General features: G+C 35.9%; 1 protein-coding gene across 1 annotated transcript in view; it reads right to left on the reverse strand.

Moving 5' to 3' along the window:
* The window catches only part of adamts7 (a disintegrin-like and metallopeptidase (reprolysin type) with thrombospondin type 1 motif, 7), a 610,954-nt gene that overhangs the window by 70,720 nt on the left and 513,299 nt on the right, over positions 1 to 26,935 (reverse strand). The window lies entirely within an intron of this gene.

A 26,935-nucleotide genomic window follows, 5' to 3' on the forward strand; every position in this document is an offset into this window, starting at 1 on the left:
TAATATTTTTTCTTCTTTGAGAAAGTCTTATTTTTTTATTTTGGCTAGAATAAAAGCATTTTTTAATTAAAAAAATGTTGAGGTCAAAATCATTAGCCTCTTTAAGCTATATTTTTTCCTATAGTCTACAGAACAAACCATCGTTATACAATAACTTGCCTAATTACCCTAACCTGCCTAGTTAACCTAATTAACCTAGTTAAGCCTTTAAATGTCACTTTGAGCTGTATAGAAGTGTCTTGAAAAAGATCTAGTCAAATATTGTTTATTGTCATCATGATAAAATAAATCAGTTATTAGAAATGAGTTATTAAAACTATTATATTTAGAAATGTGTTGAAAAAATCTGCTCTCCATTAAACAGAAAATGGGGTAAAAATAAACAAGGGAGGCTAATGATTCGTCAGCTGTATATATTTTTAATATCCTGAGTTGAAGCGAACACAAAGTGTTTTGTTTCATTTAATATATAAATCCCATTTATATGACTATAAGTTAACAATTTGATACTGATATAAAAGCATGCTGATGGTACAGCAACATATAAGGAAACATTCTCATTTTTAGAATGTTTAAGAGACATATTCATTATATTAAAATGTTTGTGAAAATATATACATTTATTATATTAACAAAGATGAATGTGGTAGAAACAAATGTTGATAGGTTTTTGTCTTCAAAGACACACTTTTTGAAAATGTTCTCATTTTCAGTATATCTTGCCCCAGTGCCATTTTTTATTTATTTAGCTGATCTACGGGTTTGTCGGGAGCACTTTTAGCTTAGCTTAGCATAAACCATTGAATCGGATTAGACCGTTAGCATCTCACTGAAAAATTAAAAAAAAATTTTTGATAATTTTCCTATTTAAAGCTTGACTATTCTATAGTTCCGTCATATATAGTCCATGTGACAAAAAGGTACTGAATAATCTGATTCAGTGGGGTATATGCACTGCTTGTGTTTTTCAGCCAATAATAACCTTCCCGTCAAAGCTTAATGTGACTATTTTCAATTTCATAAAGTTCCTTTCACAGCATTAATGTTGTAATGTAATTAAAATACAATCAGGTAAATAGACTTCATAAGCATCAATTAATTGTTCAAGTCAGGATCAGCAGGTGAGCACAGAATCTCCATTGAAGATATACAGCGGTAAAATAACCAGTCATATTTTAAAGACATAGGGGGAAATGGAATTTAATGCAGTGCCTCTTGTCCGGTCTGAGACCCACATTAAATCATATAAATTCTTTTAGGCAGTGAAAATCACAGATTTTTTAAGAAATCAGATCATAAACGTGCCAATTTTATAATGGACAGACTGGCTGAAATTAAAACTTTGTGCATATACCCCATTCATTCATTTTCGGCTTAGTCCCTTTTTAATCAGAGGTCGCCACAGCAGAATGAACCACCAACTCATCCAGCATAAGTTTTATGCAGTGAATTTCCTTCAAGCCCTAGGCCATCACTGGGAAACACCCATACACTCTCATTCACCCACATACACTACAGATAATTTAGCTTACCACATTCAGTTAACAAACATGCAAACTCCACACAGAAATGCTAACTAACCCAGCTGAGTCTCGAACCAGCGACCTTCTTGCTGTGAGGCGACAGCCCCATATACCCCATTATATATTTTAATGTTAAAGTTAAAAGTTCTACTGCCACACCTAGAGATAAAACTCAACTATTTAACTCAGAGGAGAGTTGTAAAATTTGGTTATTTTCAAAACTAAAAAAGTGGATTGTTCCTTTAAACATTACGTAAGATAGGCTACATGTACCTAAACTGCACTGAAGATCAGATACTGAGCTAAGATCAGTATTCATTAAACAGCTTAAAAAATGTCACTTTAGATACTGCCCAGTTAATCTTCATTGGGACTGCATGACGAGCACTGTTTGCGTGAGAATAAAAATATCAGATTTTTTGACATTGATTTTTCAATGAATATATTTTGCCTCTATTTTCTCTCTATGACTGGGAGAGCTTTCACATGGAGCCTTGTTTGCATCAAACAACCAATAAGTGAAACCACAATATGACTGACAGTGTTTGTAAATATCCGGCATAAACACAAATGGATGCAGAGGGCTTGGGAGTAATCTTCTTTTAGTCATTAGAAGCCGTATCGTTGCGTAGCTTGGTCAGATGCTTTATTATGCACATTTGTTGTTTAAAAGTTGTTGTTTTAAATGTGCTATTGATTACTTTGAGGGATAAATATTCTGTTGACTCCATGATACATACATGCATGCAAAATGGGCAATAAATGGGGCAAGGATGAAAAATGCTAATAATAATACATTTATTTATTAATTTTCCTTTGGCTTAGTCTCTTATTAATCAGGGGACGCCACAGAGGAATGAATCGACAACTATTCCAGTAAATGTTTTACACAGCGTATTTCCTTCCCGTGGCAACCCAGTACTGGGAAACACCCAAACACTCTCACATTCACACACACATACCCTACGGTCAATTTTGTATACCCACTTTAACTACAGCGCATGTCTTTGGAACCTTCTTGCTGTGATGTGACAGTGCTAACCACTAAGCCACCATGCCACCCATAATAATAATAATAATAATAATAATAAAAAAGCAAACAAATACAAAACAGTAACAAGACTTATAACCATAGGCATTCAACCAAAAAAGACATAACTGTTTACAATCCTCATGTTTTTCCAATGTCTTGAAACCTTTTTTAAAGAATATCAGGCATTTTGACTGAGTATTGTATGTTCCACAAAGGAAATGCGGTCATACATGTTTAGATACAAAAGAGGGTCTATTTAGGTGAGCTATCCCTTTAAATAAAATGACAGTGAATATCTGCAGTTGCTCCATCTGGTGTTGAAAAGCGGATTTGCAGGCTCCAGATTGCCATGTTGCATAAAACTAGTGCAGGGTTTTCACATACCATATATAAGCAGAACAAATGAACGTCAGTTACAAAGCATATTGGATACAATGGTGTTATAATAATGAAACTCTCTAGTGGAATAGTGTTCTCTGCACTCTGTAAATTGATACTACACATTAGTGGCCGTAAATGAGGCACCCTATGGGGGTTGGCCAAAATAATCAAATATTTATAAACATTTCTTCAATAATGATACATATCCGTAACTTGGATAGTCCTGAAGAAGTAACAAAGGATGCAATATTTTGGAACAATTGTTTACATTACATTAAAAGATAAGGGGAATTAAATATACACGTGCACAATCAAATAATCATGAACTAAGAATTTTAATGAATCAGCTTGATGATATGCCACATCTATGTGGGAAAGAGTATCTGTTAATGGGGTTACAAACAAAATCAATTAGATTTGTTAGATTTTGGTATTATACCTTGCTAGTTTTTTAGAAATGTGCAGAAAAAAAACTGAAATAAACCTATATTTATTAAAAGCAAAAACACTACAGACCTGTTGAAAGGGGTGGTCCTTTTTTTTGGACCTTTTTGCAGTTATTCGCCTCAATTTCTGTTTAATTTTGAGATATAAACACTGCATTTTTTGTGACATTTTAAGCTTGTTGGGTGGTCATTACAACCACATGTTTTGATGTACTAAAAGTATTTCCTAAAGATTTACAACAAAAAAAATAAGAAAAAGACTTATTTTTAAAATACAAATTTATCATATGACATCATTGGAAAAAATATAGGAAATAAAAAAAATATATTTGTTTTTCATTTTAAGAAAGTTTTACATTAAAAACGGGGGCCTATTGTTATTTATTAGGCAAATAAACTAGCCAGCGCGTTCAAGTTCACAGTCAGATTTCAGACATTTGAATAATAAAAATGTCAAACATAATAATAATAATAATAATATAATAATAATAATAATAATAATAATAACAAATATAGCTGCAAGCAGAAATTAAGGGGCCAAGCAGTTCAGAGCCAGAAAGACCAAAGTAGTCTAGAGGCAGAATGAGCACATTTGAGCACATTTGTGTAAACACTGTAACAAAAACCGTAAACAAAAACCATTTGGCCTTTTAACACACATTTCACAACACTTGGTCAACATAGTCTGACAATGATCCAATTCCAATTTGGTGATATTTCTACAAAGAGTCTAGGAGGAGTTTGTGAAAATTTATTTTTTTTAACAAAATCAATATGGTGAACAGGGAATTTAGCCAAATATGGCATATTTGGTATCAGTGTTTAATTTTACCACAATAAACATTCATTCATTCATTTTCTTGTCGGCTTAGTCCCTTTATTAATCCAGGGTCGCCACAGCGGAATGAATCGCCAACTTATCCAGCAAGTTTTTATGCAGCGAATGCCCTTCCAGCCGCAACCCATCTTTGGGAAACATCCACACACACTCATTCCCATTTCCCACACACACACTATGGACAATTTAGCCCACCCAAATCACCTATACCGCATGTCTTTGGACTGTGGGGGAAACCGGAGCACCTGGAGGAAACCCATGCGAAGGCAAGGAGAACATGCAAACTCCACACAAAAATGCCAACTGAGCCAAGGCTCAAACCAGCGACCCAGCAACCTTCTTGCTGTGAGGCGACAGCACTACCTACTGCGCCACTGCCTCGCCCCTCACAATAAACATATGCAGTATAAAGTTATTTTTGATTCATTTTTGATTCATTATTGACTAAAGAGTCAAATTTGGTGACAATTGAATCAACGATCAAGGAGGAGTTTGCAAAATAACTTTTCAAACAAATTCAATATGGCGGACAGGAAGTTTGCACAAATATGGCATGTTTAGTATCAATGTTTTCAGCATGACCCAATGAATAATTTAATACTAATTTCACCACAATAAACCTATACAATAAACATTTATTAGCCATTTTGTAAGATTTATTATTGATGGTTAGTTAAGGGTTTTTAACGCGTGACCACTCAAATGTATGTGTTGTGGTTATTGTGAGGAGCAAGTGGCACACCTAAAGTTCAGCATCAATTAAAATGAAAAGAGTTTCAGTTAAATCAATTAAAAGTTTCAGAATTACAGTCTCAGATTATCTTTAAAATTGAGCCAGCACATTTGTCAGTAGCGTAAATGAAAACCGTGTCACGCAACTATAACTTTTTTGCCAGCATGGTCTAAAGAACAATCAAATTTGGTGAAAATCGGAAAAACGGTCTAAGAGGAGTCTAAAAAATAGGTTTTCAATTAAAAACAAAATGGCGGACAGGTAGTTCAGTTCATTTTGGCATATTCGGTATCAATGGTCTCGGCATGATCCAGGGAATATAAAAAGACACCTGTCTTGTCAATAAGGAATGTTTATAAAAAATGATTAGCATTTTTCAAAAATGGCTTATAACCTTTGGCCACAAGGTGGCGCTGCTCCAGAAGTTTTTGTGTACTCTCAGGGCATGGTGTTAAAGATGCATACCATGTTTTGTAATTATGTGTGAATAGATTTGTAAAATATATCATTTTTTGATGAAAATCTAAATGGTCGACGCCCAAAATGGCTGACCTGGGAAAATCCGACATCGTTCAACTCGGCATGCTCTGTCAGATGTGATGAGAGCAGTTTTAGGAGTTTTGGACAAAGGTTTGAGACAATATAAGCAAAATTAATGATTTTCTCACTCAAAAACTTCAAGTAGTACGTTCACAGTGAAAACTCTAAAAATAAGTGCACTTTTATTACCCGGATGATGCACTCATTCAGCCGCTAACATTGTGTGTAATGTAAAAAGTGTGTAATGATGGACTCTTCACGTACTCAACGACCGCAGGTTTGCTTACGTAGCGGAATACCTTTATTTATTTTAAATGGTGGAAGCAAAATTCTCCTACGAGAGTGATTATAGCACCTCCCGATGGTGAATGCGGCAATACTCACAGCAGGTATTATTTGATAATTCGGTCGTTTATTTCACTGATTTGGCAACCGTCAAACGTCATCAGGGAAACGGTTTGAATATCCGCTTAGTAAAAAAACATTAGTTTGCCATTTGGGACGCCACTACATACATATACTATCCCGTTGAGTGTGTAAGCGCATAAGTACATAGTGCATGAGTGCATAGTGCATGAGTTCAATATTTTTTTTTGTCAGCAGCGTCTGTAGATCATGTGATTAAATTTTGGTGAAAATCAGGCAAACGGCCTAGGACAAGTTTGATCAAACAGGGTTTGCAAAAAAAAAATTCAAAATAACAAAAAAAAAATTTCATGACGGAATAAGGTGCAATGGAATTGGACTGAGCCAAGGATTTAGAGGAAAAAGAATTTTGATTGAAGCCCACTGGTTCAAAAGTTATAGTGATGAACACAAGTGAAACTTTGGTACCACCTTTGGAACCACCCAAATGTCCAACCCCACCCCCCCCCCCCCCACACTTGGTAACGGGCTAGTTGACATTTTAGTAGTTTAAAAAAGGTTTTTGTCTAGCAATTACTAACACCAACTACAATCTATGGCTGCATCCGAAACCGCCTACCGAGGTACTGCATTTGAATTTAAACGTACTATTCTGCCGTTAAAATAGTATGTTCTATACAGTATGAATGTGAAAAGTAAGAATGGAATTCAGACGTACTACATCCACCATTTTGACATAGTCATGCGACGTACCTGCGTAATTTGCATCGCTTTACTCACATTCATGAATTCGCTCGCGGGGCATCATGGGATAGCACAGCATGCATGGGATGCATACTCCAGAATCTCGCCAGAAGTAGTAAGTCATCGGGGTACTTCTCGCATACTGTTTTTCGAATTCTGTGAATTCGGACATTACTACTCGGCTCAAATACTGATTTTAGCGTACTATATAGTATGGAAGTATGTGGTTTCGGCGCAGCCTATGACTTTAAACTATTAAAATGTCAATGAAAGTCACTTTTTCAAACTTCAAGGTTATAAGTTGTTGGAAGAAAGACCACGCTCCATAATGCAATTAAAAAGCAAAAATAAACAAAAATATGGAAAACAAATATTATGTAACGTATATTTCAAAAATATTGAATATACAAATTCTTTTTTTGTATGAACTGCTGATGCCATTTATTTAAATGAAAAACATTATTTTCATTTAGAAAATAAAATGCCAGTAAGTCAAAATAACCAAAAATATGCAAAGGTTTCAGATGTTCATATTCACCTTTAGACAACTAACTGGAACTAACTAGTGGGACAACCTTGATTTCTATTACAGCAAATGAAAACATACAATTTTTGATAAAAGATCTAATAATTTCATTAATTATCTCACTATGTAATATGTTTTCATTTCTCCATGGACTTGTTACAATTAACACAGTAAGGAGCAATTTTCATCATCAAAATTCAGTCCAATTCTTTCATGCAATTTATCTGTTCAAACCGATGTGTAATGTGGACCTATGGAAACACAAATGAATTATCTGATGTTAGCTGGCATTATTATATAAAATGAAATTTCTGAGCTTGGTGCTCAAAAACCATTTAACACAGAGAAGTAAGAACATCCAGCAGTATTTACATGTATTCAAACGGTCAAACAGTGACATGAGAGCTGGTTATGGATTCTTTCTATGCTATTCACTGTTGCTTAGCAAAACAGTCCATTCAAAAGCACAACCAATTAGTAGTTTTACATAACAACACTGACTCTGGGAATGTGACCAAAAAAGCAAATCGTTATGGCTGACCAAATTTTTTAGTCAAGCAAAAAAAAAAAAAATCCATTTGTGTCAGTCTGAACACACATATCAACAATTGTTTATTCGCTGAATGTTAATTACTCCTGCATCTGTCTAAGGTGGATATAAAATGTCTACACACCCCTGTTAAAATACCAGGTAAAATTTTTCATGTAAAACATTAGATAAAGATGAAAACTAGGTCTGAATACATAATATTTGAAAATCAATAAGAAAGAAGTACTCTTATAGTGACTTATGGATGATTTCTGTAATACCCATATGATGGACACTAATCTATGAGGCATCATATCTGAATAATAGTGGAAAGCGGCATCATCCTCAACAGGGTGGGTGCAGTACATCAAAATTCCATTCATACCAAATAATACTCGCTGCAGCCTGTAGTGCCGTGATTTCATGCAAGCACATTAAAGTGCACATGTGCAATGTGACATACTCCATGTGTTTAAATCATGAATGTGCACAAGATGGCCATTACTTTAGTCAAAAGTTGAAGGTGGTGGTAATGCATCAAAATGCTGGATACCAACTATCATAAATACAAGAAGAAGAAGAAGATGCTGATGTTCATTACGTAGTGGACATTGTAACTTGCATGCTTTCTGTGATGATTGGGTTTGGGGTAGGTGTAGGTGTAGACGTTATTGACTGCAAGGGGTGAGTTTTGGGTTGGGCTAGGTGTAGATCTTAACAACACACACTGTGATGTGTAATTAATAATTAATAAACAATACAAATAGTTCTAGTTTTTAGTGACATGCTTACGCATGCATGCCAAAGTACAGTGGACAGAACCATTCTACATGCATATATTCATTAAAGACATCAAAATACTACATGACAGTATATAACCATGCCTGCTAACACATACATTACATTGTCATGCATGTTCCTACTGTGCTAAATCATATTTTAATGTTGGAACTAACAGAATTTTATGACTGCTAAAGTGGCCTTGGCAGTCATTCATTCATTCATTTTCCTTCGGCTTAGTCCCTTATTTATCAGGGGTCACCAAAATGAAATAAACCGCAAACTAGTCCAGCATATGTTTTACAAAGCAGATGTCCTTCCACCCGCAACCCAGTACCGGGAAGCACCTACACACACTCGCATTCACACACACACACACACACACGCACGCACATACACACACACACACACACACACACACACACACTATGCCCAATTTTGTTTGTTAAATTCACATGCACGCATATCTTTGGACTGAGAAACCCACGCAAATAGTGGGTTTTTTATTTGTTTAATGTAAATTTAAGCTTATTTTTTTCAATTGAATTGTCACACATTTCAGAACCCTGATGTCAATTTTCAAAACTCTAGTCACAAAACTCTAAACACTCACTACTTTTGACAAAGGCTCTCCAGTGTTCAAAATTCTGCATGCTGCATTAATTTCCTTAAAAACGTCTTACATTTGCAGGATCATTTGTTCACATAATCCTTTCAGCATACAAATACTACAGGAACACAACTTTAAATCACAAGACGTACATCATTTCAATAAACAATCTTTAACAATCGTTCAATATTGTTGTTTAAATACATGATACAGGTTTCATTTTGGTTTATACATAAGTGTAGAGGGAAAAGTACAGACAGTGGATACACTAAACTACTTCTTTAATTTCATCATAATGTAGGTTTACTGTCATTTTTTTCTCACTTTTCGTCCCCATATTTCGTCCGCCACAGCCATGTCACCCTGCAGCCCAAGACCGGTTACTCACTGAAGCTAAGCAGGGCTGAGCCTGGTCAGTACCTGGATGGGAGACCACTAGGGAACACTAGGTTGCTGTTGGAAGTGGTGTTAGTGAGGCCAGCAGGGGGCGCTCAACCTGTGGTCTGTGTGAGTCCTAATGCCCCAGTAAAAGTGAAGGGGACACTACACTGTCAGTGGGCGCTGTCTTTCAGATGAGACGTTAAACCGAGGTCCTGACTCTCTGTGGTCATTAAAAATCCCATGGCACTTCGCGTGAAAGAGCAGGGGTGTAACCCCGGTGTCCTGGCCAAAGTCCCTCTATCGGCCCTTATGATCATGGCCTCCAAACCATCCCCTACCACCGAATTGGCTCTATCACTGTCTCTCCTCTCCACCAATAGCTGGTGTGTGGTGAGCGCACTGGCGCCGTTGTCCTGTGGCTGCCGTCGCATCATCCAAGTGGATGCTGCACACTGGTGGTGGTGTGGAGAGACCCCCCTCATGATTGTGAAGTGCTTTGGGTGTATGGCCATACACAATAAATGCGCTATATAAATACACATTACATAAATACACATTACATTACATTACATTACATATAGAAAGCTGATATATGGAATGATATCTGGCAACATATGCAAATTACAATTGGATTCCACATACTGTATATAAAATGTCATAGTGTGTGTGTGTGTGTGTGTGCGTGCCATGTGGACACCTATACAAATTATAGGTAATATATAGTTGTAGAGGTACAATATATAACATAATAGATCATATATTTACGTAACATATATGTACATATTTAAAATTCTATTACATAGTTGAAAAAATGACAATATTTTGACATGTACAGTGACATTTTACATTTGTAAAATTCAAATGAACTATTATGTCACATGTGTAATTTGCATATATTTCTACATATCAGATTTTTATTTTGGGATCTGTGTTTCCATCAGTCTGGTGTTGTGGATTTGGTCACAGGTTCTCCTCTACATCACAGTGGTTTTTTCATTAGGCAAAAATCTTGAAAAAGAACCTTCTGTCAATGTGAATGCAGGCCTGACATTTGTCTTCAGTGGTTGGGCTTTCTTACACACAGTACAGTAATGTCAGATATAAAAACATTGTGTGCAAAAGTGGAACATGGAACAAAGAAGTATAAATATGAAATAAGAATTAATCAAGAAGAAATCTATAATTATGTAATCCAGTTGGGTGATCTTCTGTGGAAACTGATGTCATTTGATCTATCCTGAAACTTTCATCATCTTAACTTAAAATTGTACATCAGCTTCCACGCATCAAGTATAATGTAACAGTTATTTGTCATTTTGAGTGCTTGTATCAGCTGACAGTAACATCATGTAAAGTCAATGAATAAGCATTTATTTCAAATGTAATGTTTGAGTTGCATTGCGAAATTGGATCAATTTTATGATTAATTGTGTTATATTGAATAGATGATCTTAGTTCAATGAACAAAGTATTTTTGACTTGTGTGTGTTGTATCCAAGCATTTGAAAAAAGAATTAAGAGTTTTCCAAAAACCTACAATTTTGGCAATGGTTGTGAATTTTGTGTCTAGAGTTTTGTAAATTTGACGCCAGAGTTCTAAAAGTTTGTGGCAAAACGTTTGTAAAAAAAACTGTAATACGTCTAACATATCTTTTGTTTACATTGAACTGAATGCCTCGCACAACTCTCACCACTATAGTGTGAGAATTTTACTGTGTGCACCTGGAGGGCGTGAGAGCGCCAGCCCCTTGCAAGCCATGTGCGCACTGCTCATAATATACACACTTCTCTATAGGAAATAATGAACTTGCATGCAAAAAAGACGCAAAAGTGCGAAAAAGAAGAATGTCCTGCTGCTTATAGTTAATCCAACGTGTGTGCATATTGGCATAACTTTGTTTAGTTGCAGCAGTTTTGTTCCGTGCAACAGAAATGTGGCATTGAGAAGCCTTTAGGATTAATCAACCATATTGAATTACATCGCAAGTAATAGTGGAATTGGCTAATCATTGCATCCCTGTTAACGGTATCAGTACATTGTACATAAGGCCTTGTCTACAAACATATCCAAATGTTTTCGGCTGCTCGCGCCACTAGCTTAATGTCAGGTTACTCATTCTCTGCGCAGCCTTCAACTGCAGCTTGTGCTGTATTAAACAGATGCACATCTCTTCATGATTATAGCAGCCATTTTTCGACTGAACTAAAATGAAATGAACAACAGTTGTAGTAAATGCTGCATGAAAACACCACAAATGATGACTCGAATGTGAGATGATTTCGTTATTGTGTGATTATTAGTTGTGCTGAATCAATAAGAGCAGTTAAATCTTATTTTTAAAATGAAACACTTTGTGGATTTCCACATCTTCATGACATGTTTAGTCTTTGCAAGAGAGTGCTCTCTGCCATTGGAAATTTACTGCTGATCACACAATCAACCTTTCCTGACAAGATGTGCATGACAATCACAGCTTTGCTTGACCACATTTGTGATTTGATTTTGATTAATCGCCAAGCTCTAGGTAATATCAGGATGACATTGTTACTGTTATTAAAAGCACTTACAAATACCAATGTCAGATTCATAGGTCAAAGTAAAGTTTGTAGACAAACTTTATAGCGGCTTGAGAAAGAGAAGTAGATTTAAAGTTTAAGGCCCAATCCCAGTTCTACCCCTTAGCCCTTCCCCTTTTCCTTACCCCTCGTTTTGCACGTGCCCGTGAAGGGGTAGTGGTGTCCCAATTCTCTTTAGCTTGAAGGCGTAGGGCTAAGAGCAAGGGGTATACACCCCTTCAAACCAAGATTTTTCAGGACCACACTCGAAACCAAAGGGTAAGAATAATTTCCCAGAATACCCTAGCATCAGCTGCACCCGGAAATAAGGAGATCCACAAATTAGTATTTTTTACTATTAATACCAATTTTTACAACTAACAAACACTTTTTAATATATTCATAACCGCGTTTATGTTTTACCATCATGCTTTTAAAAAAAACGCTAAAACAAAAACCGCTAAATTTCGCAACCTATTCGCGATCTATAATCCCTTATAATAACTTCTGTACTGCAGTCCCACAACTTTCTGGCACTCGATGACACTGGAATACCCTTTCAGAAAAGTCTAGTGGCTGGGAATGAGCTTTTTACAGTGTCTGCTATAATGTTAATGTTGTTTTTGGTGTGTTTACATAGATAAATATGACCACTGTGTTAAATGCACAGTATTATGATCTCATTGACACATTATCATTATGATAGCATCATATATGCCTTCAGTGATTTCCTGTAGATAAATAACAAAAAAATAACACAACTGGAATAAGTACAGCAGTCGTGAACGTCTGATCTCATATGAAGCCAGAGTTCTTGAGAAAATATGATGACGTGTGCAGGTGCTGTAGTGCTGTCCCAATTTTTAGGGGTAAATTTTGAAGCCCTTCCCCTTAACCCTCGGTTGTAAGGGCCAAGGGGAAGGGGAAGTGGTAGGAGTACAAAAATAGAATTAGGATTGGGCTTAAATCATAAAAGTAATTTAGAAAGTTTGAAAAAGTTATAGTACATATTAGCATAAACTGTTAGACCTTACCAGGCTTTTTTACAGTAGAATACTGGCAACACTGTTGCCAGCTCCTCACTGTAAAAATTTAGTTACAGTAAGTAGCTGGCAACAGTGTTGCCAGTTAGTTACTGTAACTGAACCATTACAGTGAGTAGCTGGCAACAGTGTTGCCAGTTAGTTACTGTAACTGAAACATTGCAGTAAGTTGATGACAACAGTGTTGCCAGTTAATTACTGTAATAGAGCAGTAATGGTAACTAACTGGAAACTGCTTACAGTTAATTACTGTACTGTAGTGTTGCAACTCACAGTATTATACTGCATACACATTAATAGTTTGTCATATATTATTGTAGTGTTACTCAAATTAATCGGTATTCTTAAATATTATTAAAAATAGAAAGCATAAAAATTCTTTAGACAAATGTATTTTATTGTTTTGGCAGCAAACAAATATACAACAGAAAAGGTATTCAGAAAATTAACAAAACAAAATTAAGAGATCAGCAGATTTCAATCCATTTTCTATTTACAATGAAACACAAAGGTTAAATTAATAAACAATACATGCAGTGGATATAGCACAGGTGTCAAACATTTAAATATTGTCTTACATATTACTGAGAGCCACAGGTCTGCACGGTAAGGCTGCGGTCACACTCACGTTTGAGCATGCGAAATTCTGTCGTACAGAAGTCTGAAAAGGAGTGGGATTAAACAAAATGATTAGAGCTTGAAACGCGAGCGACTGGTCCATAGTTTAAATTTCTTTCCAGAGAGGTCATGTTTTGATCTTTGATTGGTCTCAAGCAATCACATGATGTGATTTCGCAGGTCAGATTTCCCCAAGCTTGAACTTTCCAATGCTGCGAACTGTGAAACTTGTCGTATGAGCTTGCATTCCAGGTCTGCAGCATTCACATACAGTCCAGTTCAGTGTGACTGGGACTTTAAGCTGTAACTCTAATTAAACACACCTGATCAAACTAATTAAGGCTTGTTAAAAATCTACAGGTAATGTTGAAGCAGGGTGGGTTACAAATAATTATAAAAAATAAGCATATCAAAAGAACACACACATACTCTAGATATGAAAAAAAAAAACATGTTTGTCAAAAACAGGCACATACTGTGTCAGTTCTCAATAAAAAGTTTAAAATAATTACATAAAACAAAAATAAAGTCAGCAACACTGAAAAACCAAAGGATCCAATCTTTTATTACTATAATTAATATTTACTTTTAAAATCTCATGACAACAAACTTGTCTATTGTCTCTAATACAAAGTCATAGATGGAAACACAGCTCTGAAAAATACTTAGCAACAAACTCACAACCTGGGACCTGACAGTGGAGGTTTGTGTGTGGATGGCTATGTGTATCATATTTTTTGTGATTCCCTTTGATAATTTCTGTGCACGTTACCTTACTGAGGTGATGGAATGTAATGGTTTTTATGTGTATAGAAACTGTACTGAAATATGCAATATCCAATAAATAAATATACTTTAAAAAAAGTAATGTAAGAAGTTATATGAAGAGAGACTAACTAGCTAACAATGTAGCTTTTAAGAACACAATTCAAGATAACAACAATATAACTTAAAACACAGCCTTATTTTAGAAACCCTCAAAAACACATTTTACTTACTCATTGTAGATTCTTATTTAAAGCCTAAAACATATTAGACTCTACATCTGAATTGATAGACAGAGAATAGAGCACACTCAGCAGTAAACAAATCAAACACCTGACTCCCTTAAAAGGCCAGCATTTTCTTGAAACTTTTTCCAACACTTTTGTTTTTAGATCAAAACAGACAGCGTGTCGAGGGTGTGGTGATGCCTAAATCATTGTTTTCTGCCTTTAAAATATAAGTCTCTGTAAATAGCAACATAAAGCATCAGAGTAGATGGGACATTAATGGTTGAACAGTAATTTGACATTTATTGTCACAGTTACTACCTGTAATGAGTACATAAAGTAAATTACTGTAGTTTATTATTTGCACTACACAATTTCATACAAATCCTGCTCTTTTTAGAGTAAAATACTGTTTCCTTTTATAACAGCAAAACACTGACTATTTTACAGTTATTTACTGCATAATCCACAGGGTAACAGTGCAGTTAAGCTTTAACCCTAATTAAACACACCTGATCTAACTAAAGGTAGTGTGTTGAAGCAGGGCTGGAACTAAATTCTGCTGGACTGCGGCCTTCCAGGAGTTTGACACCCCTGGTGCATAGCATATTTTCAAAGCAACTGCCATCATTTATCACAATCTTGCACATATCATTGAATAAAAACAATAAAAATATAAAAACTTCATCCAAAGCAAAATAATTATAATAAATAATCTGATCCTCTTGTTGTTTCAAATCTGTAAAACTAGGCAAATTAGATTAATTATAGGAAAAGTAAACAAAGATATAATAATTATTGTGACAATTTCTTTGCTCTGTGTGAATATTTTTGCCTTTAACTGCATCTCGTCCATATCTTATACTTACCTTTTAATAATCTCTGTGGCACTGGTTGATTTCTGATACTCAATGCTAAAAACATAAAAGGAACCAAAGAAAACACAGAGATGGCTGCCATGAAATTCAGCTTATCATCAATGCAATGTCTCACTTTCCCCTATATATATATATATATATATATATATATATATATATATATATATATATATATATATATATATATATATATATATATAATTGAATATTATATAAAATATTAAAAGCAACATAAAGCATCAGAGTAGATGGAGCAGTAATAGTTGAACAGTAATTTACCATTTATTATCACAGTAAATATCTGTAATGGTACATAGAGTAAATTACTGTAATTTATTCTTTGCACTGCACAATTTCATACAAATCATACCCCTTTCATTACAGCAAAACACTGGCTATTTTACAGTTATTTACTGCATAATCTATGGTAAGGGTTAACAGTGATACATATAGTACATATAGTACATATTAGCAGGTTTCTAGTATGGATTGGCATGTTTTTGCTGGGTGGTTGCTAAGGGGCTCTGAGTGGTTGCTGAAGAGTTTTTAAGCGGTTGCTACAGTGTTCTGAGCGGTTGCTAAGCAGTTGCTAAGGCATTGCTAGAGTGTTTTGACTGGTTGTTAAGACATTGCTAGGTGGTTGATAAGGTTACTGAGTGGTTGCTAGGTGGTTGGGTGTTCCAGGTAGTTGTTAAGTGGCTGCTAGGTGGTTGCAAGTTGTTGCTATGCATTTGCTAGGGTGTTCTGAGTAGTTGCTAAGGCGTTGCTAGGTGGATGCTAGGCAGTTGCTAAGGTGTTGCTAGATGGTTTCTAGGATTTTTGAGTGGTTGTTAGGCGCTTGCTAAGGTAGTTGCTAAGGTGTTGTTAGGTGCAATCAAAAGGTGTTGCTGGGTGGTTGCTAGGGTTTTCTGAGTGGTTGCTAAGGCATTGCTAGGTGGTTGCTAATGCGTTGCTAGGCGGTTGCTAAGGTGTTGCTAGGTTGTTGCCAAGGTGTTATTTGGTGGTTACTAGGGTGTTCTGATTGGTTGCTAGGTGATTTTCATGGTGTTCTCAGTGGCTGCTAGGCAATTGCTAAGGCATTACTAGGTGGTTGCTAAGACGTTGCTAGGTCTTTACTAAGGTGTTGCTAGATGGTTGCTAAGGTGTTGCTAGGGTTTTCTGATTGGTAGCAATATTTTATCATAAATTAGCATGTTATTAGCATGGATCTAGTGTGAATTAGCATGTTGTTAGCATGAATTTAGTATGAATTAGCATGTTACTAGTATGTTTATGTTATGAATTAGTATGTTTGCTAGTATGATTAGTATGTTAGTATGTCGTTAGTATATTGCTTGTATGAATTAGTATGTCATTTATACGTCCAATGTAGAGTCAATGGCAGCTTTTATATAATGGAAGTCTATGGGACAGTTGCTAGGGTGCCATAAGTGGTTGCCAGGGTGTGGCTGGTAAGGTCATCAGTGATTGGCAGATTGGTAGTCTGAGTTAAATGAGCCCACACTTAAGTCTGTATGATAGTCTGGCACGAGGTTATGAGGTCACAAAATTTGGTAGGACTTTTTTAGATTTTTCCAGGTCAGTTTTGGGAAAACCGTATAGGTAAGATATAACCGTAAGATATAGCAAATTAATTCAGTTTAGTTTCAAGGTCTTGAGTTAGTTTGGTGTTAGCAATCATTCTAGGAGTTGCATTCTTAAAGTAGTCTAAGAAGAAGAAGAAGAAGAAGAAGAAGAAGAAGAAGAGGAAAGAAGAATAATACGTTTTTGCCGTATAACAGTATGTTGGCTTTCTCAAGCCACCATAACTATGCATGATGTGAGCCCATTTTCATAAAACACTAATATCAGGTTTACAGTCTCTCACCAAATATAAAGCCCATGAGCCACACAGATTTTACTGAGACAGCAAGTGAAAGAGATGTGTCAGCGGTTAGTAGCAAATCTCATTCCCTTAGTGAGAAGAACTGCAGATACTGTAAAAATTATCATGATGTGAACAGATATGTGTCCACCCTTCCTAATCGCTCTTTAAAAGCCGTTGCAATATCTTTGTTTATATTCTCCCCACCTGAGGACATTTACTGTTTTTGAGGCCATGCATGTGTTAGCCAGAGAGAGTGCTGATGCTATCTCCACCATACAACCTTTTCTTTACACTGCGCTTGGACACTCTATGCTGGCTTGTATGTCAGTCATAAAACTGGTGGAATGTGTAAACCTTTTTTAGAGAGGTAAAAATATCAGTATGGTCCTTTAGGTTTAAACTGCAAAATACAGGAGTTTGAGTAACTTCATACAAGACACTGTGCTCAGGCTAATTGAAAACATATGCATCATCCTACATTTTTGTGAAGCAAAATTACATTGCTTTATGTACATTTCGTTGCATGTTTCATATGACAGATCCACTGAGGTTAGGTTAGATAATCATAGATACACGTTTTGTGTCATTTATTTGGTGCCACGCTATGAACTGAACAAAAATAACCTTATTTTTTTTTCATAACAGTGTCTTTGTAAATAATGTTAGTGTTTGATAGAAACTCCAATCAAATAATGTTGAAAGGGGCAGTTCAACCAACCCAAAACTTCACCAGTTACTTATACTTATCACAATCATGATTGATTTTTTTTTCTTTTGTTGAAGACAAAATAAGTTATTTTGCAAAATGCTGGAAATCTGTAAGCACTGGCTACTATAATATTTACAAAAGAGCAAAAGGAAGAGCGAAAAAGAGCAAAAGGAAAAGCAAACAAGAGTAAATGAGCAAAAGGAAGAGCAAATGAACAAAAGGAAGAGCGAAAAATAGCGAAAGAGCAAAATGAAGAGCAAAAAAAAGCAAAAGAGCAAAGGGAAGAGCGAAAAAAGAGAAAAAGACCAAAAGGAAAAGCCAAAAAAAAAAATATCAAAAGAGCAAAAGGAGGAGCAAAACAAAAGCAAAAGAGCAAAAGGACGAGCAAAAATCTAGCAAAAGAACAACAGGAAGAGTGTAAAAAGAGCAAAAGGAAGAGCATAAAAAGATCAAAAGAGCAAAAAAGAGCAAAAAAGGGCAAAAGAGCAAAAGGAAGAGCAATAAAAGAGCAAATGGAAGAGGGCAAAAAGAGCAAAAGGAAGAGCAAAATAGATCAAAGAGCAAAAGGAAGAGCAAAATAGATCAAAGAGCAAAAGGAAGAGCAAAAGAGCAAAAGGAAGAGCAAAACATGAGCAAATGAGCAAAATGCGTTACTGGTGAATTGGGTGGGCTAAATTGTCCGTAGTGTATGAGTGTGTAAGGATCTTTCCCAGAGATGGGTTGCCTGGGGACTAAGCCGAAAAAAATAAATGAATGAATGAATGAATGAATGAATGAATGAATGAATGAATGAATGAATGAATGAAAAAATTCTACCACGTCGCTTCAAGAAAAAGCACGCCCATAGCACGCTTAAAGCGTAATGCTTCATGGGTTTATCAAATTCATTGCAGTCATGACACACCAACCTGTCTGGCCCAGTTCAGGCTCAGTTATGGGTTATTACCTTGGCCCAGATAAGGTCCATGTTTGGCCCTTGTATCAAAGCCAGACTTGGTCCAATCAAGTCCTGGAATTCACTGCGACACGTGGGCCAAGCAAAAGTTGATGTGTGGGCCAAATCTGGACCAGAAAAATTTTGCTATGTGGGTAGCAGTGATATTGCTTGACAAAATGAGTGAATGTTTGGCAAAATCTCAACACAATTTGGAAATATTTTCCTTGAAAATACATGCCTCAGGCTACATTTTTGGCAAAAAGTAAAATACATTACATTACATTGCTGTACGTTTCAGATACATGTCTACACGTCCACATTTAGACAGGGCTTGTGGCAACATACTCGCAGCTTTATCCCTTCTAACCTTAACCCAACACACTTTGTGTACTTGGAGGTCTGTTGGCTGCAGCGATATATAATCTTGGCCCTGCCCATTTGGAGCTGGCTCAAAGCTTCGTTTATATGAAAAAGCCTAAAGGCTAGTGCCAACACTGTCACCTTCACAGTACACAGACAAGGATCTAAATGTGATTGGTTGTAAAATGCCCATGCCTCACATGATCTAAGTTAGCTGTTATGATTTCTATCAATGGTATATAATGCAGACGTTCCCATCTCCCAGTAAGACATTCTACCTTTAGGGTTCCCCACAGATAGTGTAATGGCAGAGGACTAAATTCACTAGAAATGTAGAAATATTAATGCGCACTTGTGCACAGATTGTTTTAGGAGTTTTTAGGTAAGGCTGAGCTTGTATAAAAACATTTTTTTTTAAATTTGGAGATGTGAACACAAGATGTCAACAAAAGGGATAGTTTACCCCAAAATTATAAGCCATCATTTACTCACCCTCAAGTAAAAAACACTCATCCAAAAGAAGATACTTTGACAAATATTGGAAACCTGTAACCATTGATTTCCATAGTATTTATTGATCTATTATGGATGGCAATGGTTACAGGTTTCCCACATTCTTAAAAATATCTGCTTTTTGTGTTCAAAGTCAAACTGGTTTAAAACAAGTTGAAGGTGGGTAAATAATGGCATGCAGAATTTTCTTTTTTGGTGGTTAAGTGACTGTTAAACCTTCACATTGTGAACAGCCTTACCTTAAGGATTCATTCATTCATTTTCTTTTCGGCTTGGTCCCTTTATTAATCTGGGGTCGCCACAGCCAACTTATCCAGCATATGTTTCACACAGCGGATGCCCTTCCAGTTGCAACCCATCTCTGGGAAACATCCATACACACTCATTCACACACATGCACTACAGACAGTTTAGCCCACCCAATTCAACTGTACCACATGTCTTTGGGCTGTGGTGGAAACCTGAGCACCCAAAGGAAGCCCACACGAATGCAAAGAGATCATGCGAACTCCACACAGAAACACCAACTGACCCAGCCCAGGCTCGAACCAGTGACCTTCTTGCTGTGAGGCGACAGCACCTACTGCACCACTGCATCACCCATTTACCCTAACCAGTTTTTCTGCAATCTACAGTTCCTCGATAAATGACAGTATTGCTTTATAAATTGCTTGACTTGTCATGTTAAGCAATTTATACAGAAATTATGTCATTTATCAAATTATATATATATATATATATATATATATATATATATATATATATATATATATATATATATATATATATATATATATATATCACAGTATATCTGATAACATTTTTTTTTCTTCTGGAGTCTTATTTGTTTAATTTCAGCTAGAATAAAAGCAGCTATGAATGTTTTAAACACTATTTTAAGGACAAAATTATTAGCCCCTTAAAGCTAATTTTTTTTGATAGTCTGCAGAACAAACAATCATTATACAATAACTTGCCTAATTACCCTAACCTCCCTAGTTAACCTAATTAACCTAGTTAAGCCTTTAAATGTCACTTTGAGCTGTATAGAAGTGCTTTGAAAAATAACTAGTAAAATGTTATTTACTGTCATCATGGCAAAGATAAAAGAATTCATTTATTAGAAATGAGTTATTAAAAGTATCATGTTTAGAAATGTGTTGAAAAAAATCTTCTCTCCGCTAAACAGAAATTGGAAAAAATAAACAGGGGGCTAATAATTCTGACTTCAACTGTATAGATAAATATAAACAGCAGGACCTGAAGGCAATAATGCTGTCATAGTTTGAAGTAATATTAATGCTATATCTATTATTATTGCCTTTGAACCAATGGCTTTCACTGTTTTATTACAATAGGTTTTATGGTTTACGCTGTGTCTATTAAAAGGATAGTTTACCCAAAAATGAAAGTTCATATAAGATGTAATCATATACTCCACTAAGTCTAAAGCGGTCTTGAGTTTCATTCTTGTTAAACAAAAAATAAGATGTGTTAGTGATAATGATTTCAGAGCAGGTTCTTGTTTTGCCTTTAGATGGTGCCAAGGAGCTGTCTTTGTGGTCACTCCCAAAGGCTTCTTATGTTGACAGGGAACAAACCCTTTTTTTTTTACCTTTAACAAGATGCAAGTAAAAACATGCAAGAAATATATGAGATGTTTATACCATGAGAAGTATTGCTTTTTACCATGGATCAATTCAAACTATTTCTTTTTTTTTTTGTAGAAAAAGAGCAAGACCTTTCTGAGGAATGAATGAGATTGGTTTCTCTTTCCCTCTCTCTCTTATAAATAATACTCTATTCATTTATTTATTTAATCACTTTCTTGTTGGCTTAGTCCCTTTATTAATCACGGGTCGCATCAGATGCCCTTCCAGCTGCAACCCATCTCTGGGAAATAATACTCTATTCTACTCAACACAATAAACCATTAAGTTCAGCAAAGAAACTCAACATTGCTTCATTACAAGTTCTAAAAACTATTGGTCGATATATCAGCACATCTCCAGTAACAAACCTTTAGAAAACTGGACTTTTGGCTCAAAACTACGAAGGTTCAGTGACCTAAATATAGTGACATTAAAAATATTAAATGGTCAGATTCTCGTTTACTGACTTGACAGAGTGATATAAAAATGAATTCCTAAGAAGTACATGGTAGACATCATTTCTGTCATTATTTTTCATGTTTTCATTTGCTTCCAAAGAAACACAGTCTATATACATTCTTTCACATCCTGTAATGCTGTAATAACTACCAGCCCTAGGCATGTTTTCAAGCTTGCTAAACTTGACCCACAGTAAAAGTCCAGCTTAGCTTATGTGTTTTAGTGAGGGCTTTCATGTGGAAAAAGACCCTGTAATAACCTTTATATGTCCCATCGTCTTGTTCATAAATACATAACTTTCTTCCCTCCCTTGGAATTTGCCTAAAAGGAAGTTGGCTACTTATAGAAACCTGTCTAGTGGCTTTGTCATGCAATGAAAATAAAGCATTCCCTTAACTCTTTACTGTACACCCCAAGTGCTTAAACCTCTTATCCTCCAAAGCCGAATCTCCATCTTTCAGTGATCGTCATCTTCATGCAATGATCAGTCCCCTGATCCCCGTGCTGCGCTAGTGTCTGAAGGCAAAGGGAAAGACTTGATTGTTTTATGTTCAATCTATTAAATTTGTAAAAACATTAAAGTTAACCTAATCGATTTGTGTTGGGACAATATGATGGAATTGTCAAAACCCAGCATTTTTAGACTGGATGCACAGAAAGGAAAATTCCGGGCGGAAATGGAATATTCTAGATGCACTTGGTCAAAATCCCAAACAGAATATGGTTTGTAATAGTTATTTATTATTGTATTACACAATAGCAATTTTCTCGGCAAATTCCAATTTCTTTTAGTGTGAACTGCCATTGCAGATTTCAGTTTTCTAAATGATAATTATTATTCTATATCATTATAGGCTGTCTGGAATACTCGCTTCTGATTGATTCAATCGTGACATCCCAAGGCATGTTATTCCAAGTTAACAACTGCTAAATAATGCAGGCCAGACCCGGATTGGCTAATCGGGAGGACCGGGAGAATTCCCTGTGGGCCGGTCCGTTTTTTGGCCGCGAGGGCCGGTGTCCCTAGCTGCTTGCACTCTCAGCAGTCACACTCTTTTCATTTATTCATGTATTTGACCAAAGCCTCACTCTTTTTATTCATTATTTTGCCACAGATCCGCTCTTTTTATTTATTTTCTCGCAGACCCGTGAGCAAAATGCAGCCCGCAGGGTAATAATGACCTAATAGTAAATCATCATTCTACCCCAAACAGCGGCACCTTAGTTAATATACGAATTCAAATAATTAATATTAATGAATAATACACCTGCTCAATGAAAATCAGATGATTCACTACTTAATAAGTCTGATATAATTTTATCAGAAATCTTAAAGGGGAGAAAAAGATCGAGGTGGGTCACAGTGCAATATATATTTTTCTTAACAACACAACAGTGCCATTGTGGTCCAGTGGTCAGCGCGTTGTGTTTCTATGCTGCTGACCCGTGTTCGAATCTCACCTGAATATATTTTATTATATAATTTAAATTTTTATTGTTAAGACATATAATACTGTTAGGGTTGTTGAACATTTGAAGTTCTAAAGCAGCTGTTTTCTTGAAAAAGACGCGGTAGTGTCATTAGAAACTGAATTGGAAATGACCTTATTTTAATATAGTCAGTCGTAAACTGAGGTAGGCCGGTCTAAGGCTTGAAACTCCAGGGCTGAAAAGGAGTCCCTCTCCGGCCCTGATGCAGGCTCATCCGGGAACTTCGAAACTGAAAATTTTCACATTAACAGCAGTTCTTCCAGAGAGGTCTTGATCGCATTACAGTTTCATTTCACTACACTGAATTATTTCAGTTAATTTACACCCTAGGGCAGTCAGAAATCAAATAAAAACTAAACTAAAGTCTTTGGCTGAGATGCAAAAGAAATTAGTACACTGGAGCTTTGAGGTAAAAAAAAAAAAAAACTGACATGTTTTCAAATGCAATGTTTTTGGGTGTGTTAACAATAGTAAAAGTGTAATAATTGACTCTGGTTTGATCAGATAACTCTGCTTCACATTTGTGGGCACCTTACCACCTCAGGAGTGCATTATTTTTCTAATAATTTAGTTGCCCGTTGAATATTCCTTACGCATCTGGTACTGCAAAACACATTTAAAGTTCTGTTTCACAACAATAACACAGTATAGCCAACCTTGTGCTGTGTTTTTTCCTGTCATTTTTCAGATAATTGATACAATAACCTTTGCTGCAATGCAGGACTCGTCGGACGTTTGTTATTAAAGCAAGAATCAGGAGAGACTATTATGTATGGGACTTGGTCAAACTTTGACAGGGACTTTGTCAGTAACTGTTACAATTCATATGGACCAGTTTCTTCTTCCACAGGATCTTAACATGCAAGTGTGTAAGTGTGTTTTGTGTAGTTTGCAAAATATGTATTTAATTATGTGTTTTGTGCAACACAATCTCACAGCAATTCGTAACTTTTTGATTTAGTGGCTAATTCGTATAAATTTGTACGATCTAATTCGTACTATTTAGTACAATTTGCTTACGACCCACTGACGGTTAGGGGTGGGGTTAGGTGCCACGCCTACTTTTTTTAAATGAGCTGAACTAAACTCGTACAAATTTGTACGAATTAGCCACTAAACTGACAAAATGTAAAATACTTACGTTTCCGCATGAGATCAGGCTGGTTTTGTGGCTTGTCATCACTTATCTATTTAAGATCAGAGCTTGTACTCTATCTCTCAAGTAAAATCTGTATAGGCTATTCACATATTGAGTCTAAAACCATGTTGAAAATGCTTGCTTCTTCCTTTAGCAATTGAAACGCATTTCTGAATCCACAATCCTCTGCCGTTTGACTTTGATATGGTCACCATCAGCTGTTCCTCACACAAGGCCCGGTCAATTTTCAAAATAGGCAAGGCAAGGCAAGTTTATTTATATGGCACATTTCATACACAGTGGCAATTCAAAGTGCTTTACATAAACAAGAATAAATGTAGAAAACAAGTAAAAAATAAAAAATAAAAACAAATAATAAAACGGATTAAAAAACATAAAAACAGGTAAAATGTGATATAAAAGAATGAAGAAGAAGAGAAAAACATAATAGCGCAATCTGTCGGACGCAGCACAGTGTTCATTCAGTAAAGGCACAGCTAAACAGATGTGTTTTTAGTCTTGATTTGAACATGCTAATGTTGGAGCACATCTGATCATTTCTGGAAGCTGATTCCAGCAGCGGGGGCATAGTGGCTGAAAGCTGATTCACCCTGCTTTGACTGAACTCTTGGAACTTCTAGTTTATATGATCCTAATGATCTGAGTGATCTGTTGGGTTTCTATTCAGTGAGCATATCTGTAATGTATTGAGGTCCTAGGCCATTTAGTGATTTATAGACTAGTAATAATACTTTAAAATCTATTCTGAATGTAACTGGGAGCCAGTGTAGAGACCTGAGGACAGGTGTGATGTGCTCTGATTTTCTGGTTTCTGGTTCAAAATAGCTCAGGTTTTGCCACTGTTTGTTTTTGCCATCGTATGACAGGAACTACCTGTGAATTTAACAATTTTACTGCACACCTTCCAACCAATCAGAATTAAGAATTTCAACAGACCATGAAAAAATAGACAATAATGCATACCCAAATTCAGAGGTGCTCAATCCTGTTCCCGGAGATCTACCTTCCTGCAGATTTCAGTTGCTACCTATATCAAACACACCTGAACCAATTAATTACGACCTGAACACCACTTGATAATTACAGGCAGGTGTGTTTGATATGGGTAGCAAGTGAAAACTGCAGGAAGGTAGTCTCCAGGAACAGGATTGAGCACCCATGCCCAAATTCAACTGTCCATAGTCAATTATGCATAACCTAAGCATTTCTATATCTATCACCAGAATTCATCTTTGAATTTAACAATAAGGTCAGAGATCATTTTCTATTGGGTGCTAAATTTACTGCAGACTTGTTAACACCTCAATGGCAAGTGTATAAAGGGGAAACGCTTTGAGATCCTACTTCCAGCCTCAACGTCACTGTTGTGCTCTTTCAGTCATGACCTGTAGGCAACAGCAGTGTAAATGGACATACCAGAGCAACATTCCCAAATGACACCTCTCCAGGTATACTTTTACATACATCAATCTTATCTTTTTTTTTCTTCTTCTCTGTCTCTCTTTGTGTGCAGTTCTGAGACTATGACAATAGAGTTGAGATCAGTTACAGACTTTTTGGAGAATGTGCAAGAGGCTATTTGTGTTCTCCACGTGATCTCAGGTTACAAAACTCATACTGTAACAGAATATTTTGAAGGGCCCAAAACGGGTGTGTGTGATCAATAACATACTTTCACATCACACTAGACTAGACATTCTTCTTTATCTGTCGTGAGAATCCACACATTTTCCAGATTTATATGGTTTAAAAGCATTATACTAAGTTTTAATGATTCTAAAAATTCAACCATTATGTAAAAAGTCCCATAATGACAATGTGAAAAAAAGATTTTTTGAAATTGTTGCAAATTTATTTAAAATAAAATAAAAATCTGAAAAATCACATGTACATTTGTATTCACAGCCTTTGCCTAAAGCTCTAAATTTAGCTCAGGTACATTCTGTTTCCACTAATCATTCTTGAGATGTTTCAGCAGCTTAATTTGAAAAGGCATACACCTGTCTTTATAAGGTCTCAGGGTTGACAGTGCATGTCAAAGCACAAACCAAGCATGAAGACAAAGGAACTGTCTATAGACCTCCGAGACAGGATTATCTCGAGGCACAAGGGTGGGGAAGGTTACAGAAAAAATTCTGCTGTAAATGTAAATGTAATGTTGTATCAGATCCATACAAAAAAGTCATGTCCCTCTCACATCTGGAGTTTGAGTCCCAACATTCGGCCTTTCCCAATCCTATCCCTCTGTCTCTTTCACTTTGCATCATTTAA

The sequence above is a fragment of the Danio rerio genome, chromosome 7 (assembly GCF_049306965.1).
Source record: "Danio rerio strain Tuebingen ecotype United States chromosome 7, GRCz12tu, whole genome shotgun sequence".
Classification (NCBI taxonomy): domain Eukaryota; kingdom Metazoa; phylum Chordata; class Actinopteri; order Cypriniformes; family Danionidae; genus Danio; species Danio rerio.